Source organism: Miscanthus floridulus, chromosome 6 (genome assembly GCF_019320115.1).
Source record: "Miscanthus floridulus cultivar M001 chromosome 6, ASM1932011v1, whole genome shotgun sequence".
Lineage (NCBI taxonomy): Eukaryota > Viridiplantae > Streptophyta > Magnoliopsida > Poales > Poaceae > Miscanthus > Miscanthus floridulus.
Window position 1 is genome coordinate 123,413,899 of NC_089585.1, and position 7,458 is coordinate 123,421,356.

Here is a 7,458-nt window from a genome sequence, read left to right on the forward strand (position 1 = left end):
CGATCACTGATTTTGTGTTATGATTTCAGCTGATGTATGAGGCAAGTCAAATAGAAAATGATGCAGTGAGCAGCATAAGGACAATGGCATCATTTTAGCTGAAGAAAAAGTGATGGATTTGTTCAATAGAAAAATGTGAAGGACCTTTAAGGGGATCAGGACACAAAAACAAATGAAATTGGCTTTGGGGTTTCCTTCTTGCTGTTTGGAGTTTATGCAGCCAGCTTCTACGCTGGTGCACGGTAGATGACTTACTGCTTCCAAAAGATAGATTATATACCAAGATCTTTACATCTCCTACAACTAAAAAGAACAAAGAATAGACATTATTTGGTGCGACATTTGTTTTGGTTAGTCCGTCTGTCCGCGCCTACGATCCCCACCTACCGTCCACGCGCAAATTGCTAAAACACCGCAATCACTCCCCCGCCGTGCGACCCGCTGGATCGCAGGGGCTGCCGCGGCGCTGTGCCGCTCCCCATCCCCATCCCCGCACCACTGTTGCCCTCGCCCCTCACGCGGCCACGCCCACCCACGCCCACGCCGCGCAACCCTCCAGCTCCGGTGGCCTACTCTGGCTCATCGACAATGGCCAGATCTGGTGGCCGGAGTCACAGATGCTCCTTCCCTTCTTTTCCCCCGGATCTCCACCCCTCCCTCTCTCTCCCGAGGCTTGCGGCGGTGAGCGCAGTGCAGCGGCACCCCCGCGGGTGGAGCATCAGCGCGAGCGGGCCCTGATGGCCCTCCTCCCTCATCCCCATGCGGGCGGGTCCCATCCTGAAGGTCCATGGCCAGACCACCATCGCGCGCTGACTATCCGCGTGACCGTCTCCGATGTCTGGCGGCCGGCACACGTCCTCCCCGATCCGGCGACCCCAGCGGTCGTCCGGGCCGCCGCTTCCACTGCACACAGAGCTGGGCCGGTGTCGTTCCCTGCCGTGCTCAGAGCCACCGCGCCCTGCCCATAGCACCTGAGCTCTGTCGGGCTCCTATGAGCACCCCAACACCGGTGGCATGAGCTCCCCAAGCGGTGTCGCGAGATCCCCCGGCAACGGCGCGAGCTCCCCCAAACGGCGGCCCGAGATCTCCGGCGGCAGCACGAGCTCCCCCAAGCAGCGGCACGAGATCCCCGATAGCGTGAGCTCCCTTGGCGGTATGGTTGAAGTAAGCACCCTTTCTCCTCCCTTCCTACTGTGCCAATCTGAGAACCAGACGAACCCTAGCTTAATCTATTTGGCAATTTGTATTTCGATCTGATCTAATCACAAGACTATGTACGCATTAATTCTACTACTAACTCTAATATTTGTTTTTTTGCGAAAATTATGGGTGCTTTTCTGGGTCCACCTCTGACGAGCATCCGAATTTCATGTTGTTTGCCATCTTCTTAGCGGTAGCAGGCTATAGAAAATATGCTAATTTACTTGTCTACAATATGATTGTATAAATGTTTCAATTTTGTCTCAGATTTCTTAAAAAAAGTTTCTTAGTTTAGTTCTTGGCTAATTATGGAGTCATTTTATTAGCTGTCATTTTGACTTTGAAAAGGCCTTGTATTTAGTCGTGAGATTGATGTGAATGTCCCCTGTTTGATTGTCACAGGATGCTGAGATGGATTGGATCATTCACCTTGATACTAATGAGTTGATTCACCCAGCTGGTGCCCGAGAGTACTCCCCGAGGTGATTGCTTTTAGATGTTCCTGACAATGTTGACATGGTTATCTTCCCCAATTATGTGAGTCACACAAGTAACATGTTTGTTGAATATGGTAACGCGCTTCACATCTGATTATTGTATATATTTCTTTTTTCCAGGAGAGCAACATTGAGCGTGATGACATTAAGGATCCTTTCACCGAGGTATAGAAGCTACTGTTATCTGTAACATGTATGCAAAAGAAAGGAAAAAAATTGGCTCTGTATGCTAATGATGATCCACTGGCTTACTTGAGAAGCAAAGTGCGACCTGTAGATAACCAGATATCGACTCACTGTCTAGAAAAAACTATAGTTTAGCAAACACTGCATAGAACCACTCATTAATGCATTGCAGGAAATAATAGGAATGGTCTGATTATCGTTGTCTGTGTTTGATAACTTGCATCATTTATACAGAAGGGGTGAGCGAGCGAGCCGAACTGAGAACCGAGCGGCTCGAGTGCCCTCCTGTCTCAGATGGGTGAGATAGGATAAGGTAAGGGCAAATATGTAATTTCATGTCTGGGTTTTAGCTTAGGTTAACGTTTATGTATGCAAAATTTGACGGAATGGTACTTCCAGTTCACGGTGGATCCTTTCGGTGCTATTTCACAGGGGCGTAAACTTTCGGTGGTATTTTACGGAGATCGCGATCTTTCGATGCTACACAACCAATTTTCCCTTTGTTAATGTTATATTAGGAACAAGGCCCATGGGAAATTAGGAGGGCAGGTTTTCCAAGTGGGAAGTTTGGTTGTAAATTAATTGCTGCCTGTACCAGAATTTGTACTTTAGTCACGCTTTTGAGAATTCCTCTTAGGGTTATGTCATATATCTGTTCCATTCAGTGTGCATCCACTGCCCTTGGTATGCATAATTACTTTTTGTATGTTGAGGAAGTATCTTGCGCAGGAGTATATTGGTGCCCATGTGCACACACTCAAAAAAAAATTTCTAGATAACGGAATAAAAAAATATCCCAGTTTGTGTCGATGTTACCTGCTTGTGCTGTATCCTTTTCTCCTTAAGATAGCCTGATGAGTTTTGTAGTGACATTTGTGTAGTACCTGCATTCTGCTTCAAGCTTTACTGAAAATTTGTTGACTACAATGGCAAGTATGATTTTTCTTAACAAAATTTGCCTTTTTGTCGCAGGCAAAGACTTCTGATGTGCTCATAAAATCCTCAAATGGTTCTGATGATTCAAAGGAAGAGAAAACCCAGTACTATCCAGGTCTATACTTCATTCTTATTCTGTATTATTAGCATTTGTTCTTCACTTAAAGTCCAGATTACTTGTAGTTATGGTACTTAAAGTTGATATTCTAGAATTCTGTATTGGAAATCTCAGAGAACTTGTGCTTTCTTCATCTCACATTCTGAAGTGTCCTTAAAGAATATAGTTTGCAATAGGAAATGTTTGTGTGACAATTTTTTCTTATATAGCTGTGCTGGGAATGTTTAGTTAGGGCCTGTAGCTTTTCCCTAAAGAACTCCCTGTACCTTTTCTTTTGTGTGTCTTTCCTTAATCCTCTTGAGTTGAACTTTACAGTTTACTCCACAGCTGATAAGAAAATTGCATTTTTTTTCCTTATCACTTCAGGCAAGGAAATCAAGCGCAGAAAACGACATAGAAGAAAGCAGTACGTGGATCAAGAACCATGCATTATGAGGGGGTTTATTTCAAAAATATGAAATGGCAGGCTGCCATAAAAGTTGACAAGAAACAGATTCACTTGGGTACTGTTGGGACACAGGACGAAGCAGCCCGGCTTTATGATAGGTATTAGCTTGACTATGACTGCACACCTCTGTTTGACCACAAAATTTCCACCATTCTTACCTAACTTTTTACCTTTTCCCAACACAAGCTAATGCTCATAGCATCTTGATGCAATCTGATTTACCCAGATGGTGTTCAAAGTAATAAGTTAGCCAGCTGGCATAGTATGTTTTGACTAGCTAAATAAGATCATATAATGCTGTTCTGTGTTAATTCTCATTAATATCCAACTGTATATCCTTCTGTTGTTCAATCTGAACTCCAGTTAGTTCATTTTTTATGAGTTATGACATGCAGATATTACCTATATGCATGCATTCACTATAGTTCAAATCTGCACAAGACCAAGCTTATTTCCGTAGTGTTTCCTGTAAACACAAGTGTTTGCACTATGTTTTCACCTTTTCCTGCTTTGTACTCTTTTCGGCAACACAAGAAGCTATGAGCTGTTCAGCTGGCATTAAGTTTGCACCGTAGCTGCTGGAAAACACTGTAGCAGCTGATTTTTCGTGAGAGAAAAATACTGTTCCGGCTGAAAAAAAAAGCTGGCCAGCCAACCGATTGTGGCCAGCCGAACAAGCGGTATATTAGTCATTGTGGCTGCGTGTTTGAGAAAAAAAAAGAAAGAAAGAAACATGTATGCATAAAATCTATCTATTTCATCTGTAAAGTTAGCTCTCCGTATTCCCCAGGTAAAACATATATGCTCCAACATGTCACAGAGTTTACTGTTCAGTGGTTTGGCTTCTCACCAAGCCTACCAATTCTGATTGCGCCATACAGATTTGTTTATTTATCATTCTTTGTTAGGCTCTCTCATTGCCTGATTTATAAAGTAAATGTTGCCTCTATTATTGTTTACTTGTTTTGATTCTTAATTTAATTTGGTTTAAGGGATACGAGCAATATGCCGATATGTGACATTGATTGTATCTCTGTCAAGATCAAATGATGTTGCTTTGATACGATGAGGATGCATGATTTGTTGCATAGCTAATGATTCACCATGAATCACCAGATCTGAACAAGTTGAATTTTGCGCAGGGCTGCTTTTATGTGTGGAAGGGAGCCAAACTTTGAGCTTTCTGAGGAAGAGAAGCAGGAACTACGGAAGTACACCTGGGAGGGCTTCTTAGCAGTGACTCGCAACACGATAACCAGCAAAAGTAAGACCCAAAAATTGCTACATTTTAATGTTTGCGGCTTAAACATTGCTAACTGTTTGTGGCTTAAACGTTGCTCATAACATATGCTCATTTCTTTTGCTCTAGAACAAAGGAAAGTTGGGTCGCTAAGGCGAAGCAAGGCAGACCTGTTCATGGGTCAGAGTGATGGCGATACTGAGATGGCCAATGGAGGCGGTTCATCGAATTCTGATAATGGAGACGCAGAGACGTCAGCATCTTAGATTGCTCCCAGGGGTTTTGCCGTTGTGGCAACTCAAGTGGAGTCCTCCAACATATTCATTCCGATCGTCATATGATCTCCGTTTAGGATTTTGTTCTCTCATCAATAATTAATTTTCATGTGCATAAGGCCCCCGTTGGTCTAATCAAAGGTCGTTAGGGAAAATCATGCCATCTCAAACAAGAATTGGAGGTGGTCCATTGTAGAGACAATTCATCTGAACAGTGTCATGTATACCGGTTCCGAAATTGTGTATATCTACCGATAGGTTCACCTTACATTTTACCCAATGTAATTAGTTTACCTTATCATTTACCCAAAAGAAATATTTTTACTTTCTGGTAATACCATCCATACGTCATTTCTGTACCAGTGGAAATGTCCTATATGTCTTAGATGAGTTTACTACCGACCATACTTGAAACTTTGAGATTCGTCTCCTCGGTTTATAAGTTTGGAATTGATGCTGTATCTTTTGGGTATATTGACCCAACTTGAGTTCTACCTGAAGTTGGAACGAAGAAACGCACAATAAAAGGTCATGCAGTGTGCGAGAGGGGCACATAATTTTTCTTGCATATAATTCAGTTAACTACACAATCCATCCACACGAGGTGTGAGTCTGTCGTGCGAAGAGGTGCGCACTCCGATGATGACGATTGACGAAGGAGGCTATAGCCAACCACACATGTTGCATCTTGCGGATGCTGGTTGGATAACTAGCTTGGGAGAGCTAATAAATCCTTCCTTGTACTCTGTCATGGCAGGTCTTTATAATTGCATCAATAGCGACTGAGGAGGAGATGAAGAACTGGTAACACCCTTAGCCTTCTGTGTACCAAGCACCAACCATTCCTCCCTATCCTGCCTGAATTAAGAGATATCACATTGGTCGGACTACCTTTGTTTAGGTACCGGGAACATGTTGTATGGACTGATAAAGACACCAATTTGAAACTTTTGAGGAAGGGTGTCTTAACACGTATATATGCGCCCATGGTTAGTCTAGATCTCAATCTTGTAGGCTTTCAGCTCGTGGAAGTTGTTTCTTATTTCTGCTACATTTTATGCCCTAACAACCAGGAATCAAAACAAGTTAAGTACGACTGAGGAATCAATACCTGATCAATAGTTGGTGCTGCGGCAGTACCTAGGTAAGAAGATGGCAAACATTAGTTGGTGACAGCACTAATTCTCTAGGTGACAGCACCAACTACTGATCAATTAAAATGTGGACATTTTTTGGTCGCCCGTCGAGGCCGTCATCGGCCCCGTCTACGACCACATTGAGGGCACCGCTTCCACGTCGTCACACTCGACCTCCTCAAGTTCATCGGCCGCAAGTAAGTAGGACTGGAGGAGGGATCTCTAATCTGATTTGGCTCTCTTCAGATGTTGAAATTGGGCCACAAATTAGGCGATAATTTCAATGAAATGAAATTAGCAGGTGTAGGTTCCAGGATGACATGAAATATTGTGTATGTGCCATGGTGTGGATCTGAGGGCGTTTGAATGAATGAGCAAAAAGGTTAGGTGCTTACGATGATTTATTGCTGAATTATCAAATATTTTGTTAGATTTAAATGGTAGAGTTAATTGATACAAAATGAGTATTATCAGATTGAAGGATATAACTCCTCTTTAAGACTTATATGTTGTTTAGGGGATTCACCATTTATGATATTAGATTGAGTTACCATAATTATAGCGTTTCTTTTGAATGGGATGCAGTTTTGTAAAAAAAAAATCATCTCTGAAAGTGTTAAATTGATGGCTAGCTGAACTCATTGCGTTGAGAATATAGTAATCTTGCAAGTTATTGTTGTTTGCTTTTGGTCAGGCTCAAGTTCAAATGTTACGATTTTGCACCTCTACTTAGTTTGTGTGATTTTTGGCTTCGTGCTTTAGGCTTCGTTGTATGGCTAAGTGATAAATTAAAATAATATCTCTCTCCCTCTCCCTCCCTAACTCCCTCCCCTTTCTCCCCCTCTCTCTCTCTCCAAGAACCTTATATCTCATTTTATGCTTTAATATCAAGATATGCATTGCCTTTTGCTTATTTGATTTGCATTATTATGAAATATCTTGTGACGCCGCGCTCTCCATGATTGTGTTAATTTCAAGAACTTTGGTTTTTAAATTAAATGTCACTTTAACGTCGGTATTTAATTTCATAGTATTGTTATCTTATCGTGCGATCCATATGTTTTTAGTATAAAAGTTTAGTTGTCCCGTAGCAATGCACGGGCACGCTACCTAGTTTATATAAGTTGCTTGTATCATTTTCAGTAGTCAGATTTCAGCCAATCAAGACACACACATATATGTCAAAGTACGGATAAATAAGTAGTAGCCTAGGTGACATCAGTTCTTTCCATCCTGTGATATATATTCCTTTTTGTTCCCTCGTCAATTGCCAATGAAGTAAAATCAATAAATGCAAAAATCATTGTTGTAGATCTATAGCTTGAAAACAACAGAGCCTAGAAGAATATATATGGATTTTTCAATAGACAAATGTGTGGAGTAATCCATCAAAGCAACAAGGAATATGTATATTTGTTTCAA

At 42.0% G+C, this 7,458-nt stretch overlaps 1 pseudogene; it reads left to right on the forward strand.

The window, feature by feature from the left end:
* Positions 1–441: 441 nt before the first annotated feature.
* Positions 442–5,262, forward strand: LOC136456837 (ethylene-responsive transcription factor-like protein At4g13040; annotated as a pseudogene).
* The last annotated feature ends 2,196 nt before the right edge of the window (positions 5,263–7,458 follow it).